Consider the following 23,032-nt stretch of genomic DNA (forward strand, 5'->3'; position numbering starts at 1 on the left):
TGAAGAAGATGAATAATCAAGTGTGTTTGTGTCTCTGCTTTCTTTCCCTCCGACTCTGTGATCGATAATATTTGCATTTGCATTGCGCGATGTTTGCTGGCTCGCAATCTTTGCCTCTGAAGCATTGCCTCGATTATTCTGACAAGCTGCTTGCTGATGATGTCAAGCCCAAATTGTCCGTATTGTTCTCTGCCCTGCCAGGCATTCACACATTCAACAATTATACATCACACATACTCCCACATACGTATACAAGCCGACGCAAAGAAATAAAGCTTGAAATTTTCAACATATTTCTCCTTTATAACCAGACTCCCACTCTTTTCATCCATTCTAAAGCCCTCGGCTGGCCGGGCGAAGATGAATAAGCTTGTTGCCCTGTGTTGATGTGCCGTGAAAGTCCTTCTCAGGGCTCCAACACACTGATGCCATTGTGTTTGCCTACAATATGCCACACAAAAAGACATTTCTCATCTGCTCCCATCCCCTCTCCCATTCTCTCCCTCTGAATTGTTGTGTCTGATGTGACCTAGAAAGAGGAAGAAACAGGAGAGAGGAAAAACAACAACTGAAAGAAGTTGGAGTTAATGAGGAGCAACCTGGCTGACCCCCGCAGGCAGGCGAATGTAATTGCAGTTAACTTCCCTTAATGTGCTGCTAACTAACAACAACAACCCAATCTACCGGAGGGGGCTCGCAGGTGCCTGAGAGAGGCCTTCCTGATTAGCCTTCTAATCTCCACCAGTGTGAGGTGTGTTTAGAAAGCCAGCGGTTCCTCTGCCGGTTCGCCAAGCCCCCTGGTCAGCTCTCCAGATCCGCTCCAGTAGGGAACAAACCAAAAGACAGGAGCCAAGAAGAGAAAAAAAGGCTAAAGGAGGACAAAAACAACTTGCTCGATTACTCTGGTCAGTACTGAAATCCTGATTTTTTAAGCACATTTAGTGGCGGGTGGCTTATCTAAATCTTGTTTCACAGAGTATTGTTAGATATCAATGAAATTTCAATGATCAGAGCCGACTTTGATAGCAGAAACTAATATCAGGCTTACTCGCACAAGTCCTCAAACAATCTTTGAAGGAAAATCAAATCGAATTAAATACTTTGTTATGTAACGTAATAACAGCAAGCAAGAAAAACATTTCTATTAGTGCTAAAATAAGAGAGTCACATGGGTGTTTTTCTAGCACATTTCACACAGAAGCATTTCTGTGTATGGCTTTAAAATTTGATGAAATTAAAGTGAGATTATGGTGTTGGTGTTACAAGGTGGAATTATGCAAGAAAGGTTTGCGAGGCTATGACAACAAAACAATCGCCTTTGCAATGATCTTCATAATAAAATGTTGCATTGTGTATGCTAAAGTACAGTAGGCCAGTAGTTGGCAATGTCACTTTGTACAGAAACACACATGCATCAGAGCTGGTACTGATGAGTGGGGATCAGATATGCAGAGATTTAAGAGAGGTAATTTACATGAATGCATACAGTATAATATTCCCAAACAAATACACAACAGATCAAACGTTTGTGGTCAGTACAATCAGTGGTCTGTAAAATAATAGTAGTAGTTTTAAAAAGAGCTTCTCCTGCTTACCAAGGCTGCATTTATTTAATTAAAAATACAGAACAATTTGTAAAATAGTGAAATGTTATTGCACTAAAAAATAGCTGTTAAAAAGTAATTTATAATTTAATTTAATATTTGATTACAGTGATTTTAATGATGAATTTTCAGCTTCATTACTTCAGTCTTCAGAGTCACATGATTAGGGCTGGGCAATTAATCGAAAAATAATCAAAATCAACGTTGAGAGCCTATAATCGGTCAAAGTTTTTGTGGTCAATTTTTTCAATTACTTTCCCTACCGCATGTGGAGTCACGCGACCCCGCTCTGTTTCTATTTCTGCATCAAGCGCAAGCATATGGTCCAGCGTAGCCTTCATGTGATCTATACCCCTCACTGCGGCTGACGCAGACACTTATGAAACCTCACAAAAAAAAAAAAAAAAAGACATGCAGTTAAGGCAGATTTATACTTCTGCATCCACTTTGGAGTCACGTTTGATCAATCTAGTCAAGCCTAATTTGCTCTACACTGACGATGATTGAAAGCTGTGCCAGATATGTTATAAGGTGGCATATTTTCCATTATATTAAAATTCTTATTTACATTAAAATATTTGTTTACAGAAGATGCAAGAAATGCACCGTTATATTATAATGTTATAAAATAAAATATTATTTACAGGATATACAAGAGTTACAAAGAAGAGATACTGCTTATGTTATACTTTTAATAAGAAAAACAATAAAATTATTTTATTTTATTTCCAAACGTGCACGTTAGTTATTTTCATTTTTTAATGAGAAAAAGTGGCTGTTAGTTTTAGACATTGTGTGTTTTAATTCCAGTTGTTCAATGTTGATGTTCAATAAATAATCATAAAGGTAGACAGTGTGTGTTTCCTTTAATTATTTTAAAATCAAGTAATGCACCCTTCATTCAAAGTAAGAATTTTTACTGTACAAAAACAAAATAAGTGTTTATTAATCGTAATCAAATCAAAATGTTCAATTAATCAAGATTTTAATTTTAGGCCAAATCGCCCATCCATGATCCTTTAGAAATCACTCTAATATTAATTATTATTGTTACTTTTATTGTTATTATTATTATTATTATTATTATTATTATTATTATCAATGATGATAGTAATAAAAGCAACAATGACTGGAGTAATAATTTCATTAGAAACTATTTACAATAAGAAAGCAGTTAATTAAAATTTGAATAAATATTTAACAATTTAACATTTTTTTTACATTAAATAAGTGTCGCCTTAATGAACAGAATAATTTTCTTAAGTGTATATGGTACATATCTTAGCTTTTAATGCACTAAAAAAAGAAGCATCTCACTGCTACAACAACACACAGATAACAGAGCTCTGAAAAAAACATATCAGTAGGTCTTTAAATAGGTCTTTATCATTCAAAAATGATTTTTAAAAAATCGTTTTTATGGAATAACAACCTCACAACTGCAACTAACCATTAAAAAGTTTCTAAAAATGAGGAAAATATTTAATATTTAAGTGCGCATTCTTATTTTAAGGTGATCCAAGCAAGTTAATTGTAATAAAAATAGTGTTTTGGTAATCTTCAAAGTTAAAAAGTGACAAATTGCTTCCACATTTGGAGTATTTTTTCATGACTTGAGCCACAATGTTCTTAACCATGTCAGGGAATGATGCCCTGTACCCCTACTCATTATTCCAATTCAGTCTGAAGTACATCAACATACTGAAATGATGAAATAAAACTCTGAGCAACTTCTGGTTCACAGCTTTTAGCTTAATATTCACTCTAGGAAGACAATCTATTTGGTATTCATAATGGTATTCATAATGATAAAATAATTGTATTCTAAGGCGGCAGGTGACCCCATCACCTCATCCCCCACCGACTCACACATGCCCATTAAAACACATTCATACTTTACCCGAAGATGATACCCTTCTCAAAAGCGTATGCTTTAAACCTATTTTCAAAAAGTTTGTTTTCAGGCCACCAAACGTGCCACTGTCTAAATAAATGGTCATAATTCATAAAAAGTCTTTCCCTTTTCAGTGTAAACCTTCAGTACATTTTCAATCTAAAATTTATCTAACACATAATAAGAATTTGAAAGTTAACATTATCTAAGCTGACACATAGACTGCCATAATATTGTGCAGAAATATTGTGCAATTGACATTACAGAGAGAGGTTTTTAAAAAAGACATCACACTGTGGTAGAAACCGCTGGTGTGTTTTCATGTCGTTAGGGGGAACTCGCTTGGACTCAAGTCTTTGTTTAACCTGGTTGGTGGTTAGTACCGGGTGATGCGTGGCCTCTGTGACCTGTCATCTGCCACAGTGGGGCTTCAGCTCTTCTCCAGCACGAAGACCACCAGCAGGAGTACTTGCACGCTCCCTTTTACAGTGTGCTTCCTCACCTCTCACGGTAGTTAGGCTGTGATTCATTCTCTGCCTGCGTCTGAGTTGTTTTCTTTAATGAATAGAGTTGTGCGTTGCCAATACCACTAGATGGGTTTTTGGGTTGCAGAGAGATGGCAGGGGGGCTGGAGCAGAACCATCATGAAGCTGGGAGAGTGCGTGTGTGTGTGCGTGTGTGTGATAAAGTGCTGTTGCCCACGCGTGGCGATGGGGATGGACCGGGCAGCGGGATGCCCGCCGGAGAGACAGCTACACACCCGCGCTGCGATCTGGAGTGCAAAGAGAACATCTCTTGCTGTGAGCAATCTGTACTCTCTCCGATGCCTTCTCTCCCTCGCTCCGATTTCAACATCTCTCATTCAACCTTTGCCTGCTTTGGTTTTAGCAGCAATTTGTAAAACACAGACCTCCGGTCACCTCTCCGCCGTCCCATAATGCCTCTCTGCGTGACTGGTTCACAAGTCCCCCTGTCACTTAACTGCTCATTCTGTAGCAGCGGATGGATCGTCTCTCTAAGCACGCCAATCGAAGCTGCAAGTTGATGATTAAACGAAAACACTATCTGTAGCATCACTAATGCATTTACTGACCCAAGAACATTCCGTCAAAATGTCAAATCTGCTTTCTATCTATCTATCTATCTATCTATCTATCTATCTATCTATCTATCTATCTATCTATCTATCTATCTATCTATCTGTCTGTCTGTCTGTCTGTCTGTCTGTCTGTCTGTCTGTCTGTCTATCTATCTATCCGTCAGTCCGTTCGTCCATCTATCCATCCATCCATCCATCCATCCATCCATCCATCCATCCATCAAACCATCCATCAAACCATCCATCAAACCATCCATCTATCTATCTGTCTACCTATCCATCCATCCATGTCAACAAACCCACTCACCCACCCACCCATCCATCCATCCATCCATCCATCCATTTAACCATCCATCCTTCCATCCATCCATGTACACCCACCCACCCATCCATCCCTTCATCCTATCTATCTATCTATCTATCTATCTATCTATCTATCTATCTATCTATCTATCTATCTATCTATCTATCTATCTATCTATCTATCTATCTATCTATCTATCTATCTATCTATCTATCTATCTATCTATCTATCTATCTATCTATCTATCTATCTATCTATCTATCCATCCATCTATCTATCTGTCTGTTTATCTGTCTATTTATTTATGAATAACACTTCCTGTATTCCTAAAAAGCTCTTACTGAGGATTCAGACTCCTAACATCTGGCAACCTAAACCATGAAAGCTTGTGGAGGCTTGTTTCCAATAGAAGATAATGGAAATGTCAAATGAGAAAAACACTTTTATAACCTGCGGGTGATGATTATGCTTAATTAATCGAACAAAACAGAAATTGAGAATATGATTAATGGCGCAGCCCTACAAGAAAGTTGTGTTAATAGTGCAGCAGTGTATGATATGATTCCCAGAACTCTTTTGACATTTTTCTTGAAAGCCTCCCAGCATGGATAAATGTTCTAAATTGATGACCAAAGGGAACCCGATTTTACAGAAAACCATTATAAATAAAATATCTAAAATGTTTTCTTATTAATATTAATAGTTGATTTTCTATTCAGTTTTTTACTTTTTTTTTCATCTGTTTGGTATTGATCAATAATCTGCCATTGAGACAAATTCCCTTCTCTAAGAAAGTTGTTTTCAGAGCGAAGCTGATTCTTGTGAAATCCCTAGCACAGATGTATGTCCTAAAATGTTTAGCAAAGGAAACCAGATTATAAAACAGAAAATAATTATAAAATGTATTATGATCCAAGACTGCAAAACCAGTCTTAAATTGCACTGGTATATTTGTAGAGGTTAGATAAGAAAAAAAAATGTATGCTAAAAATAATAGAATGACAAGTTTACAAAACCTCTTAAGTCAAGAGCAATGCTCATTTTGATGACCATGAGTTTGCGATGCTGTTTTCTTTTTGCACTTCACATTTCTGTGCGTTTCACTTTCTGGCCCTGATTTGACAAGGGGGCAGAGTCACTGGGGCGTGTACAGCATGCCCTTACCTGCCTCCTATGAAGCAACGTCATCAGTTGAAGTAAAATACCTTAATCCTTTGTTTTTTGGGGGGCTGTTTAAATTGTCAACAGTAAAACTCGCAAATCAAAAGCATTGCAATACGAGAAAAATATTTAGCAAATATATTAAATTTTTTTTTTTGCACTATTTGATTTTTACTTGCAGTCCTTTATTTTTGCGAAATTTATGCAGCGGATGCCCTTCCAGCTGCAACCCATCACTGAGAAACACCCATACACTCTCATTCACACACACACACACATTAAGAACAACTTTAGCTTACCCAATTCACCTGTACCGCATGTTTTTGGACTTGTGGGGGAAACCAGAGCACCTGGAAGAAACCCACGCGAACGTGGAGAGAACATGCAAACTCCACACAGAAATGCCAACTGACCCAGCTGAGGCTCGAACCAGCGACCTTCTTGCTGTGAGGCAACAGCAAAACCTACTGTGCCACCGCGTTGCCCTCAATACTTTATTTTGTTTGAATAGCTTTGCAGGTGTATATGGCCCTAGATTGACTCCATATGAGTCCTTATATCTTCCTAATGCAAATTTTTGTGAAATGTTTTTCAAAACAACAACATCTTCACTTCACAAAAATAGCTACTTCATTTTTATTTTATGAGGAGATTCCAAAGATTCCAAATATTCATATATCAGTATCTCTTTATCTCTGCAAACTATTGTCCATCCTATCCTATCAAACCATAAATAAATGGACATCTTATTTATTCAGCTTTCCTGTGATAAATACATTTCAATTAAAAAATAATAAGTATTATAAAATTTGACCTTCAGGACTTGTTTTGTGTCCAGGGTAACATTGAAGGTGAAATAATTAGCCCTCCTGTGAATTTGCTTTTCTTTTCCAAATATTTCCCAAATTATGTTTGTCAGAGCAAGGAATTTTTTCACTGTATGTTCTATTTTTTTTTCTTGAGAAAGTCTTATTTGTTTTATTTCAGCTAAAATAAAAGCAGATTTTAAAAAAAAAGGTCATAATTATTAGCCCTCTTAAGCAATTTTTTTCTATTTTTTGGATTGTCTACAGAATAAACCATCATCATTAAATGTGACTTTACGCTGTATAGAAGTGTCTTGAAAAATATCTAGTAAAATACTATTTACTGTCACCATGACAAAGATAAAATAAATCAGTTAATGAGTTATTAAAACTATTATGTTTACAAATGTGTTGAAAAAATCTTTTTTCTGTTAAACAGACAATACACAGGGGGTTAATAATTAACAAGGAGGGCTAATAACTCTGACTTTAACTGTATATTATCATAATATTACTATAGTTGATTCTCATTTCAGTTTTCTTCTTGAAACCTTAACAATCTTTCCCATCCGTCTGGTATTGACTACTGAAATGCTGGCGTTCACACAAATCCCCTTCTCCTCTCAGAAAGTTTCTCTCAGAGCGCAGTTGTTTTCTCATCTGCTGTAATCCTAACACATTCCTTTCACAACTCAATTTCTCTCAGGCAGCCGAGTAAAAAACCCTGCTCTCACTTTCCTCCACCTGTCTTTTCCTCTGCCTTCCCAGTTTGTCAGATGCCCGCCATCAAACACCAGCCAAACAGCATGATAATATCACGCTAGAAGAAACCGTGAAAAAGGAAGTAAAAAAATAAAGAAATCACTTTTTTCCAGCCCTCGCCTCCTCCCGAATCCCTAATGTTATATAGTTATCCCATTACATGCCACCCTGCAATATGCCCCCTGTCCAGTGCTTTGCTCCATAATGTCTTGATGCCCAAACGCTCCCCTCCTGCCTGTTTGTGTTCTTCCGCTGTGCATCACTGGGGGTCGCCATGACAACATCACCCTGCCAACCAACCCTCCTCCCGAATGTTCCGCTCGTTTGCATCTCATTTGCATGTTGTCACAGCAACGGGCCACATTTGACTTTGACAATAAAGGGGTTGGTGTAACCCGCGCCAGCACTCTTTAGCCTGACCCCCAGCTTTCCTATTCTCTCGCTCCATAGGACAAGCTATTTATTTTTAATTCCTGTCATACTCTCTTCCTGGGGCCGTTCTCTTAAGTCCATTTCCCTTTTTTCTTCTTTTTTACAGACAGACTTATAAAAGCATTTAGCTCATAAAAAAGTCAATCAATCAAAAGTTGGCTGAATTATTTATTTTCTGTCAAATCAAACGTTTGGCTTTTTAATCTGCTTTTGATTCACACTTCTGCTCATGCCACAACTCTTTTTACTGAATCTCCTTTTATTTCTGTGCTTGTCTCACTATAGTTCAGGGGTGCCAAAACTATTTAATATGAAGGACAAAAAAACAAATATTATTGAGAGCCATGGGCCGAAGATACACATACCTAAACTACAAAACATAATCACATTTATAACACAGTGAAGTACAGCGCTGAATACACTAGTCAAGCAGAATTAATGATTGACACCAAAGATTCACACCAAAGTCTCTGCATTATCCTCTTTCTGTTGTGTGCATTTTAAACAAAATCTGATTCATTTACACCATTTAAATTGAAATATTCAATTTCAGATAGCTTTTTTGCAGCTTAATGAGAAAATAAACAAATGAAAGGTTGTATTAAATTTGAAACTGGGGTGCTCAGACTTTTTTTTATGAAGGGCCAAAAACCAAACTTGATCGAGGCTAGAGGCCCATGGGTAATTTCCTAATTTGTTTAATTACGTAAAAAATAAATAAATGAATAGAAAACATTGCTTTATATTAACAAGTATTTTTTTTTTTACTTTTTTAAATGAACTTTTTACAGTGAAAACAAAACAATCTAATTTATAACAAAATTACACTAGCTTTTGCCTTAATTTGCTTGCTGATGTCTTCTGCATAGTCTTCTATATCTTTTGAGAACAGTATATACATTTTAAAAAATTGGATTAATTTACATTGAATTGAAACATTTTATTTCTTTTTGCTTTTTTGTAGCTCAGCAATAAAACAACAAATGTTGTGTCAAATTAGAAATGATGATCTCTGTGTTAAAGGCATTCGCCCCAAACCTCTCCATCACACTCACTATCCATTCAGATGGGATGGTGGGCCAAATCAAAGGAAAGAAGGAAAAAAGTAAAAAAATCATAATTTCTAGTGAATATCACAAACAGATAAGAAGAAAGTTGAAGAGAAAGTTATTAAATATTAAATTAAACATTTGAATGTAAATTTTAACAAAAAATAGTACTTTTTGTACTATTGTACTTCTAATCTTTGATTTATTTAGTGACTAATGCTATGATTAATCCTGTTAATATATTGTTAGAAACATTTTACAGCGAAGTTTCAATAAAGTTCCAAAATCGCCTCAAAAAACAGCACATTAGGCATTAAATATTGGTCTATTAAATCAATTTATTTGTTTGTAAAAGACATCTGTTGGTCTGTCAGTCATATTTTAAATGTATTGACTTATTTTTTTTATTTATCATTTTTATTAATTTATTAATTTTCCTTTGGCTGAGTCCCTTTATTTATCAGGGGTCGCCACGGCGGAATGAATCGTCAACTTATCCAGTGTTTGTTTTACACACCCATACACTCTCACATTAACACACATACACTACAGCCAATTTAGCTTATTCAATTCACCTACCTCATGTGTTTGGACTGTGAGAGAATCCAAAGCACTCGGAGGAAACCCATGCCAACATTGGGAAAACATGCAAACTCCATACAGCAAATGCCAACTGGCCTAGATCTCGAACCAGTGACCTTCTTGCTGTGAGGTGATGGTGCTAACCATTGAACCATAATGCCGCCCTTATTTATAATTTTATTTATCTTTATTATTTATTCACACATAATCAAATACATTAAAAAAACATGTTATAAAAACTATTAAATAAGAATATATTTAAACTTCTTACTGTTGCAATTAAAACATGGAAGAGCATTTATTATTCCCTAAAAACACATTTTACTATTAATAATATTATATTACCAGAAGAAGTACATAATGCGGTACAACAGTAATATATTGTCACAATATATTCAAATTAAATCAAAATCTTACTTGACTGGCTGCCATACAAAACACTGAAATGCTGATGAAGTTCATATTGATGCTAAAAACACCACAACTAAAGGAAATACTAGGTTGTTTCAACTCAAATGTAGGGGGGAAAAAGAACAAACCCAAATGCTGAAATTTATGATGCAGATCTCCAGTAAACACCGATACACTCTGACATTCACACACACTCATACATGAATTTACGGCCAATTTAGTGAATTCAATTCACCTACACCACATGTCTTTGGATTACCCAGAGGAAATCGGAGTACCCAGAGGAAACCTACTTGAACACGGGGAGAAGATGCAAACTCCACCCCCAGAAACATCAACTGGCCCAGCCGGGGCTCAAACCAGCAACCTTCTTGCTGTGAGGTGCCAGTGCTAACCACTGCACCATCGCGCCGCCCAAACGTTGTATTGAATCGCTAAATTACATTTTAAACCAGTGATTTAATATTTTCCACAAGCCTGGAGTCAAAACAAGTTATAATTTGACACACACTTAAATACAGTATGTGTGCATAAAAGAACCCCTTCAAACAGGCAGACAGAACAAGCAGACTACATATTTACATAAATAAACCTGTTTGCAGTTTAATAGCCTATTCACAGACACCACTCCAAAGCACAACCTCATTTGGTGTAAAGCACACATTTTGATTCCCTAATCCAAAAATTGTCAAAGTGTCACATTCTAGAGCTAATTCAGTTCGTACAGTGCGCGTTTGAGGAAGTCCGTTTTCTTTTCCCCTAGAAGCTCCAAGCACAGCTGCTACAAAATGACTTACTTCCCTTCTACAGGAGATACAGCCAATTCTGTCATTTGCATTCCAGCTCCGCAGAGACACAAACACACACAAACACGCACACACACGCGCGCCGGCATATCACTCCAGAGACCACCTCAAGCAGCTGTGAAATTAGTTACACGTTTTGAATTTGTCATTTTGAAATATTTTGTGTGCGTTTAGGTGACTAATGAAATGCCGGCTGTTTTTTAAGACAAGGATTTCAGTTAAACCCCCTCTTTGCCGATAAACGTGGGCTGAGGCGTGAGAGGGATGACTAATGCGTTTGGTCTTTCCGAGGTGTTTACAAACACAAAAGCGACTCCGCTGTCAAGTCGCTGACCACTTCAGGTCTTCACGCGGTATCGCTGAAGGAGGATTGTGTAATCTTCATCACGTTAGTTTACGTTCCACACGCGCGTAACTGAGCTCCACATCGAGCACTAGCGGAATGAGCAGCGCGCGCTGAATGCAAAGCAGCCTACTACTGCTCGTTTATTATGCTGAAGTGCACTCTGGGCCGTGAGCGCATGTATGTTTTCGGGTCTCTGGGTGTTTGAATGTAACATTTGGAGAGTATATGTTGGCCCACAATGACTGTATTTCATTCTTTATGACTTCTTAAAGGAATGGAGAGAGGAAGAAAGATAAAAAAAGAGAGAGAGATGCTGGCTGGAGACAGAGAGAGCATTATGAAAACAGGCAGGTGCCTGTATTGAGAGAGTGGATATGGGATGCTGAGACAGTAAAGGGATGTTTATGCGGACAAAATGATAGGAATTCCTGAGACTTGTCTGAAGATTTCTGGCAAAAACAAGCATGAGAGCAATGTTAAGTACATATTATGCAAATGAGAACTGGAAAACAATGGGAGTGCAGAAAATGTCATTTTTTAGATTTGCAAACTATAATGAAGCTATAATGTATTGAAAAATGTTACCTTTTTTAGCTAACCGATAGGATTTTAAGTTAGGATTTTAAAATTCAAGCTAATTAGAAATATTACAATGTAATAAAATTATGTAAGCCCAAAAAAATTACTAAAAATTAAACTAAAACTAAAATGAAAAACCAAAACATTATTAAAAAATGTTAATAAAAAGTGTTTATGCAACTTTTTTTGACTAAAGTGCCATCTTTGTGAACACACTATTAAAGAAATGGCTCTTTATTTTAAATTTGTGTACTGAATTCAGTAACTTTTTTAATGCTTTATATTTTAAATATTTTTATGTTTTTAATAGCAAAAAATGCAATTCAGCTGAAACAACTATATATTAAAATACTAATTGAAAATATAAAAGTAAAATTCAGATGAATAATTAATAGAATTTAAATACAAGACTTTTCTGATTTTATTAAAAAAAACGAATTTTTCCACACAATACTGCAGCACATGGTCAATTTAATCATTTAAATAAATAAAAAAAAAAATTCTGATTACAGAAGTTCAACGTCTCATTAAGGCTAATTTCTAATTAGCCAATCACATGGCAACAGTCAATGCATTAAGGCATGTAGACATGCTCAAGACGAACTGCTGTAGTTCAAACCAAGCATCGGAATGGGAAAGAATGGTAATTTAAGTGATTTTGAATGTGGCATAGTTGTTCGTGCCAGACGGGCTGGTCTGAGTATTTCAGAAACTGCTGATCTACTGGGATTTTCATGCACAACCATTTCTAGTGTTTACAGAGAATGGTCCTAAAAAAGAGAAAATATCCAGTAAGTGGCAGTTCAGCGAGACTAAATGCCTTGTTGATGCCAGAGGTTAGAGGAAAATGGCCAGACTGGTTCAAGCTGATAGAAAAGCAACAGTAACTCAAATGACCACTCGTTATAAATGAGGTATGCAGAAGAGCATCTCTAAACGCACAACGCACATTCAACCTTGAGGCCAATAAACTACATAAGCAGAAGACCACACTGGGTGCCACTCCTGTCAGCTAAGAACAGGAAACTAATATTATTTTCCAAAATTGTGTTATTTTCAGCAAAGTTAAATTTAAAAACAAATATGTTTATTCGTTATTTTATAGCAATATATTTTGTAGCAGTGTATATTATATTATATTATATTATATTATATTATATTATATTGTTTCTGTGGCCCCCATAATGCATCCTGGACTCCTGACTGAGAAAACCTGTTACAATAGTACAAAAATAATTGAAAAATGCCACATTGAATAAAGAAAAATATTTTAATAAGCTGCATATTAAGCTGCATATAAACACCTACACTTATGCACTTTCTCAGAATGGCAAACTGTAATCCTATTATGTGACATTTACATTTGTATTAAGCAGATACTTTTATCCAAATTGTCTTACAAAAGCGGTAACAAGGCAATTCATGAAAAAAAAAAACTATATTTGAAAAATATAATGGCAGGTTTGTTAAGAAGAAAATTAGATTAGGAGCCAAAGAAGTGAAGAGGAAAAAATGCAGAGAAGTAGCTTTTTTGAAAATAAAAGAAAAAACATTTTTAATCAAAAAACGTTTATTATTATTATTATTATTATTATTATTATTATTATTATTATTATTATTATTATTATTATTAAATTGTATCATTTTCCTACAATACAGAGAACTATGTGATACTGTTTTAGATGATTATACTGTACGTGAGCCAACATAACCTTCAATATGGACCAGATCTTTTGTTGCACAGTAAAAAGCCTCACCGTGAAACTAGTGTGAACAGAGCTTTAGAGTGTATATGTGTGTGTGTGTGTGTGTGTGTGTGTGTACATGTGAGAAAGGATGGCTAACCTAAGTGGATATTGAATAAAGAGAGATGAAAGGGAAGATGGAGAGATGTTGAAGTAGACAACAGGATTTGATATAAAATAAATATGAAAACTCTCTATGGAGACTGTCCTTGTAGGCACAATAACACGTCCCTGTGAAACGAGTGTACAATAGAAATCAATACCATGCCCATTCTACATAGGGCTTTAGGTTTGATGGAAGAAAAATACAACTCTCACTGTTTGGAAAGCAACCGTGATCAAGGCCAAGCGATTCAACTGTTCATTTCAGCTCTTCTAGTGGATTCAATTAAATTTCTGAAGGGACACTAAACAATTCTATAATCTGTACTGTAATGCAGATCATCTAAATAAACATGAACAGTGAAACAACCATATATGAAATAAGATAATGGAGTATGACAATTGAAGAGGAATGCTAAAGGAAAAAAAATAGCAATAAGCCATATAATATGTGGCACTAGTGGTTCAATAGTGACAGTCAGACACAACCCTGACCATTTTGACTAGGAAAAAATACAGAAATGCTAAAAACATCACCAATAGCAATGTACTTTATATGTTTTCATAATAATAATTGTGAAAAAGCATCCTCTGCTGAGTAATATTTTTCATTAGACTACACAACAGCTGTTTATTGTTGCCAAGCAACTTGGGAGGCTGTCTGAATTTGCCTTTAACACATTTTTGAAATGGATGTAAATGTATAATTTTAACCATACGGAACATTTAAAGCACTTTTTAATTCTTAATACATTAATCAGCAGTACATTGCAATGTAAAACAGCATTATTTGAAACTGAACATTAGACTGTGTCTTGTTGAAAAAATAAAAATTGAAAAAAGAAGACTTGTTTTTAGAAGACACTCACTAAAATGTGATCCAGTGTAACAATAGAATACAGGCAGAATGCATTCTGTCAGGTATATTGAGAACAAGAACCTTTTAATGACATTGCAGCCCCAAAAGCCAAATCATTTGTCATATATATATTGTCGCCGCACAGCAAGAAGATCGCTGGTTTGAGCCTCGGCTGGGTCAGTTAGCATTACTTTGTGGAGTTTGCACGTTCTCCCTGCATTCGCATGGGTTTCCTTCTCCGGGTGCTCCAGTTTTCTCTATAGTCCAAAGACATGCAGGACAGGTGAATTGGGTAAGCTAAATTGTCCGTAGAGTATGAGTGTGTGTGGATGCTTCCCAGAGATGGGTTGCGGCTGGAAGGGCATCCTCTGCGTAAAAATGTGCTGGATAAGTTGGCAGTTCATTCTGCTGTGGCAACCTCTGATTAATAAAGGGACTAAGCCGAAAAGAAAATGAATGAATGAATGAATATATATATATATATATATATATATATATATATATATATATATATATATATATATATTTACGTTTCTGTCTGGTTCTCGAATCTTATTGGCTGATTGGCTGATAGTCATGCGATATTTTGCAATAACACTCTTATAGCCTCCTTAACCTTCTGTATCACTCCCCCTACATAGAGTGACAGCAGATCAATAAACTCACTACAGTTTGACAAATATTACTGCTGTTGGACAACATCATGTACTTTTGAGGCTTTTTAAGGAGAGAATGTAGTTGTTTAGATTGTAACTATGTAATTTGTATTACTATGTAATAAATTACTAATGTAGTTTATTTATAAGGATAGTGAGAGATACAGTGCAGGTGCAGGAAAAACCTAGTGTAATTACAAATTACAGTTGGTCAAATCATTATAAAACTAGTAAGTGACTTTCTAAGTTGAACTCTCTCTCTAATAATTGTAAAGTGTTGAGTGTGGGATGGGACTCACATATAATGAATGTATGCATTTTGTGTTGGCCACTCTTTGTACTGTATAACCCTGAGTTACTTTTAGGTTGGCTGTTGGTTTGTTTCTAATGAGTCTCCTATTTTCATTACTGCAGATTATTTGAGTAAAAAGAAAGAAGAAATGCCCACATGTGTTTAGCGGAAACGGAAACACAACGTCGATACAGCACATCGGCATCCATCAGCCTGTCATACTGAGCAGAGAAAAGACGATTAACGATTCGCCACAAGATGGTTACAGAGACCTGGTAATTTAGAGGAGAATATTTTAATTTTCGCTTTTAGAAGAGAAAAACGCAGCGTAATTTAAACAACAGTTGATCAAATCATTATAAAACAGGTAAATAAATTTCTAAGTCAATCTCTATCTTTTGTATGTTGTAGTGCTATTTTTATACCATAGAAATCTGGAATTTGCTTCAGCCTTTGGGGTTGATTACTGTGATATATCAATTGCATCAAATAAATACTGGGAAATGTGTCTACACTAATGGCATTTCACGCTGACTTATTTTGCAAGAGAATCATTCAAATGCTAGCTCTAAAATGACGTGTGTGAATTAGTAACGGTTTCAGCTGTTCTGACGTTAGCTGCAGATGTGAATGAATAGCGGAAGAAAGTAGTTCCTCACTCAAAAGGATTTTTACATCCCTGTGTTGGATTTTCTTTTTTATATACACCATTATGCCATTGAACTGTTGTATAAACGCAATATCACATGAGTAGCAGCGTGAAATGGCTGTATATCATCACTGGTTGGACACTACCAGTGCCGATATACAGCCATATCGCACTGCTACTCTTGTGATATTGCTCATATAAATACCTAAAACCGCTTTTCTAAAGCTTATTTGATCTCATCTTTGACTCATATACAGTACACTATCCTTAATTTGTATTACCTACTTGGTTCCACTTTATAACTAATACAGTTTATGTATTATAATACTGTATGTACTTACACCGAACTTTATCATTAGTTACAATGTAAAAACATGTATTTATATTGCATTTAGGCTTGATTAAATACCTGCATGTAACTACATCATTAATTCATTTCTGTGATTACATTTAGAATTACACTGTTGACCATCCCTTACACCCTAATCCACCCTTACATTTAATGCCTTTCAAATACCCCCCAAATTTTTGGATGCAGCTACAGCCATCGCATATGAGAACACGTTGGCTATATCATAGCTTAAAGCATTTCTTTCAGATGCTAAAATATATGTTTAGCATCTGAAAATAAGAGCAGAAGCGATGTCTGCCTAAACGCCTGGTTTTCTGGGATTGCATGTATATTTGAGTATGGAGAATTGAGGGTATGAAAGCGATATTTTGAGTGATGGACAAAACACGGCTGAGTGTGGGATGTAAAAGAGAAGGGAAGGCTTGAGATTAATACACAGATTGACAGGAGGTAAAAACTCCCCAGCGGAAGAATAATATTCATCACCCCGCTCGCTATTCACTTTCATTTCGCTGTAATTCTCCCCTATCTGTGACTGCCAAAACACTCTATCACTCCACTGCCATCATCCCTCGCTCTCTCTAGTGCGCTTACACAAACTGAATGTGAAAGTAAATGATGTAAGAATGCTGTCTGTGAAAACGCACTGTTAGCTAAACTAGCGGCGAAGGTTGACATCTCTGACAAACATTTCAATCTCAACACAAGCAGCTCTGCAGAAGGAAATCACCTGAAACACACCGTACCCAAAGCCGCAGTGTAATGCCTCAGCATACTCTCATCTTCAAGTCTACACAATTTCCACAAGTCTGTATTTCAATCTCTATCTTTTTGTCGCAACTCCCCTTTCTAGTGAAATGGGAAAAGGGAATGAGAAAAGCTGAGGCGAGGCTATCATGAAAAGTCCCAAACAGGGCTCTGTGTTTGTTGACTTTTTGGCAATCTTACTAATTTCTCTCAAATATTTACAGAAGATCTGTCATCTGTTATCTGGAGCGACTCCTTGTTACTGACTGTAGCACATTAGCAAGTTAAGCAAACTGTTGTTGTTGCTTTGTAAACTTTGTTGAAATGGAAGCAATTGATAGTTTAGCATTGATAGATACTAGCATTAGGGGAACGCTGCCCTTGAGTGAGTTCTCTTTTTTTAGCCAAAAAGCCAGATAATTGTTGTGCAATAACATACAGCATTACTAAACGACAAGGAGACATGCGGAGACGTGCTTCTACAGAAATTTCTTCATAGAAAGAACAGCCAGAAAGGTTAAATTTATGGATTTGTGCCGAATTGTAGCATCATTAACCCATAACAATCTTTGTACTTATAACTGTCAGTATGTTGTGTATGCTTTTTATACAATTTCTATTCTAATTTGCAGGTTAAGTGCAATTAAAAGTATAAACTGAAATGCATTAGGCAATGTATAAAAAGCAAAAGTATAAAAAAGTATAAAAAGCGGGAATGAATAGATTTTCCCTACCTATAAATATGAATATTTTAAATATAAAAGCAGACACTTCATAATTTATTTATTTAACTCACAGTGTAATGCCATCAGCAATGACTAAATTGCTGAGGACTATTAAAGTATAGATGTAAACATTGCCGGAGTGTAGCTCTGACTGAAAACTATAAAATGAAACACACCAAATGAACAATTTTCACAGTTACCTTGTGACATAAAATGTACTTTCTTTTTAGCTGTGTTCACCTTGTCACTTAACTAATGTAATTCCAAGACAGCATTGCCTGAAAAGAAGTACAAAGTAGTAAGGCTGGGCGATTAATCAGAAAGTAATCAGAATTGACATTCAGAACCTAAATTTGATCTGATCTTTCCAGGTCGATTTTTTTTATTAACTTTCTTTACCATTTGTGGAGTCATGTGATCTTGCTCTGTTAGGCTGAGGTTGGTTTATATTTCTGCAGCCACATCTGATTTCTGGTAAAGTTGGACGATGGACCAATTCTTGAGCCTTACTTTGCACTAAACTGACAATGATTGGACGCAATGCCTGAGAGGCCTTGAGACGGCATATTTTCCACCACATTAAAATTATTATTTACATTCAAATATTTGTTTAAAGAAAATGCAAGAAATGCACTGTTTAATATATTATTTACAGGATGTACAAGAGTTTTTTTTTAGAAGAGATACTGCTTATTTTCTAAAAACACAGAAAATAATTTATTTTGTTTCCAAAGTTATTTACAAATTCTTTATTTTAAAAGTTTGTTTAAGGTAATGTGTGTTTTTTACTTCAGTTTTTCATAAATAATTTTAATAAATAATGATAGACAGTAGATAGTGTGTTTTTTTTATTATTAAAGTAATAAAATTTCAAGTACAAAACTTGATGAGTGCAAAGAAATAAAATGGATAAACACAAAAATGGTTAATTAATCTTTGTCAAATTAAAACTAATTGAGATTTTTAACAAGTAGTAAATACTTGATGTATGGAGGCATACATGCTTTTTTTGTATTGGAATCTTGTAATTATGGTAAATATGAATGCTATAGAACATTAATTTTTCTTTGAATTTTAATTTAATTTTTTTAATCATGGTAAACCTTTTTAAAGGGTAGTAAAAATTTTTTTAAAGGAACATTTTTATCGCAACATGTAAGACTGGACAAAGCTAAAACTTTGTAATTTTTTTTTACCCAAAACAGCCTTTTCTGTGGTAGAAAAGTATGGAAATATGCCTGTCATGATATCTACTATTCGTTGTGTGATATATTGCACCAAAATATATTGCAATAAAGGATAGTATTGTCATTTTAAGACCATTTTATGCCCCTCATTATATAATGCTAGAATGACATAGCATCCTAATGCAAGTATGCTCTTCCAAAGAACACATATTTTATTCTAAGATCATTTCATTTACTTATAGTCATTTTAACTATTTAATAATTAAGCACTGGTAAGGCACTGGTCGCAAATTTGTCCCCCCATTCCGATAATGTAGCAGTTCAGCAGTCAAATCAGATGAAGATTTAGTTTTAAAAATGAAACTATCTATGTATTATTTTAGTAGAAAAAAAGATTGAGATGTATAGGAAAAAAGTAAACAAACCATATAAACAAACAAATAATTAAATAAATAAACAAATAAATACATACAAAGGGTGTACATTGAGCCCCATGGCTGCAATTGTTTAGGACCCCCAAATCACCAAATCCGCCCTGCACATGAAAATATACTATAGTAAGTTATAGTAAATACTAAAAGTTTTTTTTAACCATACTGACAATGACACATCCAATAGAGATAAAGAGGTCATGCAATCAGCTAAAACATGGCTAGAATTGGCTTTTTTGTATGGGGGATATACAGTCGAACTCAGAATTATTAGCCCCCCTGAATTAATAGCTCCCCTGTTTATTTTTTCCACAATTTCTGTTGAACAGAGAGAAAATTATTCCAACACATTTCTAAACACAATAGTCTTAATAACTCATTTCTAATAACTGATTTATTTTATCTTTGTCATGATGACAGTAAATGATATTTTACTAAATATTTTTCAAGACATTTCTATACAGCTGAAAAGTGTCATTTAAGGGCTTAACTAGGTAAACTAGGTTAGGGTAATTAGGCAAGTCATTGTATAATGATGGTTTGTTCAGTAGACTATTGAAAAAATATAGCTTGAAGGTGCTAACAATTTTGACCTCAAAATGAATTTTAAAAAATCAAAAACTGCTTTTATTCTACCCGAAATAAAACAAATGAGACTTTCTCCAAAAGAAAAAATATTATCAGACATGCTGTGAAAATTCACTGCTTTGTTAAACATCATTTAGGAAAAAATTTTAAGGGGGCTAATAATTCTGACTTCAACTGTATATTGCATCATCCAAAAACGAGTCCATGTCCATGTATTGTGCGATAAGTCGATATATTGATTATTGTGACAGGCCTATGTGGCTCAAGAACAGGGCCTGTAAACTTTCACTGTCAGTGAAAAACAGGCCTCACTATTAAAAAAAAAGTCTTGTTATCTGTCACCAAATTCTCCCTGTGTTTTCTGTGCCCACACTTCTGGATGTGTCTCATATAAGTTCACCCCTCCCCTTCCTCCGTCATTCCCTTGATCCCCCAGGACACAATTACAGTTTTCCCCTGGATACAAACTAATTAGCTTAAAAAAAAAAAAAACTCCCACGAATGAATGAATAAATAAATGAGGGGAAGGGAGCTAAATAAATGCTAATCCTTGGTGCAGTGCTCAGACTCATGGACAGAGGGACACTACAACAGCTTCCTTCACACACACATACACACACACAGACTGCGGACGGATGCAGTTGTTGCTGAAGCGCTGCGGGGGCCTGTAGTAAATCACCACACCTGTGCAGTGTAACCTGTGCACGCCGCCTTTCTCCTCCCAAGGGAACAAACGTCCCACTTAAACACTTGTATAAAAGCTTCTGCAGGAAAACAAATGTGCGTTGGGAGAAAAAGCTCTTAATAAACGATGCTAGACTGAGACAGAGCAGGGAGTTAAATGCCTCTAACGGCACACACTGAAACAGCCCTAAACAAACATATTTAATAAAGACTAGCGCTACTAGCTAACATTACGCTAACAGGTCTGCGTTCGGTGTACATTAGCGGTTAATATAATCGAGGCTGAGCAAGAATGCTAATTATCAGGAAGCTTTGGGAGCCATTAGCTCTTCCGCTATGAATAAAAGAGGACGAGCGAAACTGACAATGGTACATAACTCAGGGCGCTAATGCTAATGCCAAAGGATGAGGTAAATGGCCAAAGCAACACCCGTGGAGCTGTGATCAGATTTGCACTTGTATTATTGTCTGACTAAACATTAGAATCGATCCGAAGATCCATGTTCCCATCAGCACCTGAGGACCACGACGACCTGGGGCAACTGTACTGTGAAGCAGCCATTTTGATATTCATGACTTTAGCGTCAACGAGAGATATTAATGGCAGGAGGTGATCCGAACTCGGCTTGGAGCGCTTCTTTAATAATGGCTAAACTAACGAAGTGCGGGGAGCTCCAGTAAATGACCCCAGTAGATCCAGCACCATTTTCCTTTAATGGACTTTAATAAAACAGCATGATGGTCCCTTTATAAATCCTCTGTCAAAGGCAGGTGTGGAGGCACAGCAGGGCAGCGCTTCAAAAATCGCTAAGCTAGGGATGTGGAACGAAGAAAGGCTGCTTAGCTGTGCTAGCAAAGATTTGCAGCGTTGCTTAATGAATGTTAGACTAACTTAAAATGCTGTGGGAGTTTAGCAGTGAGACGTACAAAGTGCTTTATTACTCAACTCTTAAGCGAGGCAGCCGGGGAGATGGAGGGAGTGGGAGAAAATGGAAATGGGTGAAGAAAAATGCAGCTGGGTCATTCCCATTATGCATTTCATTTTTATGTACCCATAATGTACAAAAGGGATAATTCAGCCTAAACTGAAAATTCTGTCATCATCTGCTCGTTCTTCGTAATCCCAAAACTGTATGACATGTAATGTGGTTTGTTGATATTTTGAGAAATGTCTCTTTGTTGATGTTCGCTTTTTGTTTATAAAACACAGCAAGAGGATGGTAACAAGATCTGTTTGGTTAAATCTTAGCTTAACAAGAGCATGTTTCCAAATCTTTTTGTTGGGATGCTCCGATCAGCATTTTTGAAGCTGATATCGAATACCAACTCTGTACCAAAGTGAGATATTTAATTGGATTTCGTCTTACCCATGAGAATAAATAAATGTCAGAAGCAGCTTTACAGAACAAAATAGATAAAACAGATTAATAAAAAAGAATTGGTAAAAAAAAAATTGACAATGCAATTTGGAAACACTGCAAATGATGGATGAATCATTAATGCACACATATAAACGTGACTTTTTTTCTAAAAGAAAATAGGCCTATGAACTTTTGATTTTTGCAACAAGTATATTATAAAAAGTTATATCTATACATTTAACTTAACAATTGTGCTTAGATTATTGATGTGCCTCTTGCGATCTGTTCTCATGCTCATCCACTCTTTAGAGGTAAAACAAGGGCAGCTATGAATATGAGTATGACACATACTTGCTAAGAATCTCTGTATCTTGTCCTGATGAAGGTCTGAGAATTCTGTGCGTGTCTTGTGCGACCATTGCTAAGGAGCCATTCTGGTGTTGTTGCTGTTTCAATTCTTTGTTGATCTTTGTTTTTATGTTTAAATAATTATCTCTATTTTTGTTGCCACTTTATTTTGATAGGACAAAATATGTTTGGTCTCTAAATAAATAGAGAATAAATTGAGAATTGCAGCTCAAAACAATGGATATACAATTGGGAGCACAGCGATCGCTCATGCCCCATGCATCATTCCGCTTTGTTGTGCAAATGCATCCCCTCTGCGGGTAAACTGTTGTAAAATCATAATCAAACACTTGCGATCAGTTCGTGAGATCAGCCAGGTTGGCGTGTACCGATCGAGTCATGAAATGAGATTATCGGCCGACCTCTAGTCAATCTATCGGGGCATCCCTAGTTTTTGTACTTAATAAGGAA

At 35.8% G+C, this 23,032-nt stretch overlaps 1 protein-coding gene across 2 annotated transcripts in view; it reads right to left on the reverse strand.

Moving 5' to 3' along the window:
* The window catches only part of cadm4 (cell adhesion molecule 4), a 330,099-nt gene that overhangs the window by 142,337 nt on the left and 164,730 nt on the right, over nucleotides 1-23,032 (reverse strand).

Source organism: Danio rerio, chromosome 16 (genome assembly GCF_052040795.2).
Source record: "Danio rerio strain M-AB ecotype USA chromosome 16, GRCz13ab, whole genome shotgun sequence".
Taxonomy (NCBI): domain Eukaryota; kingdom Metazoa; phylum Chordata; class Actinopteri; order Cypriniformes; family Danionidae; genus Danio; species Danio rerio.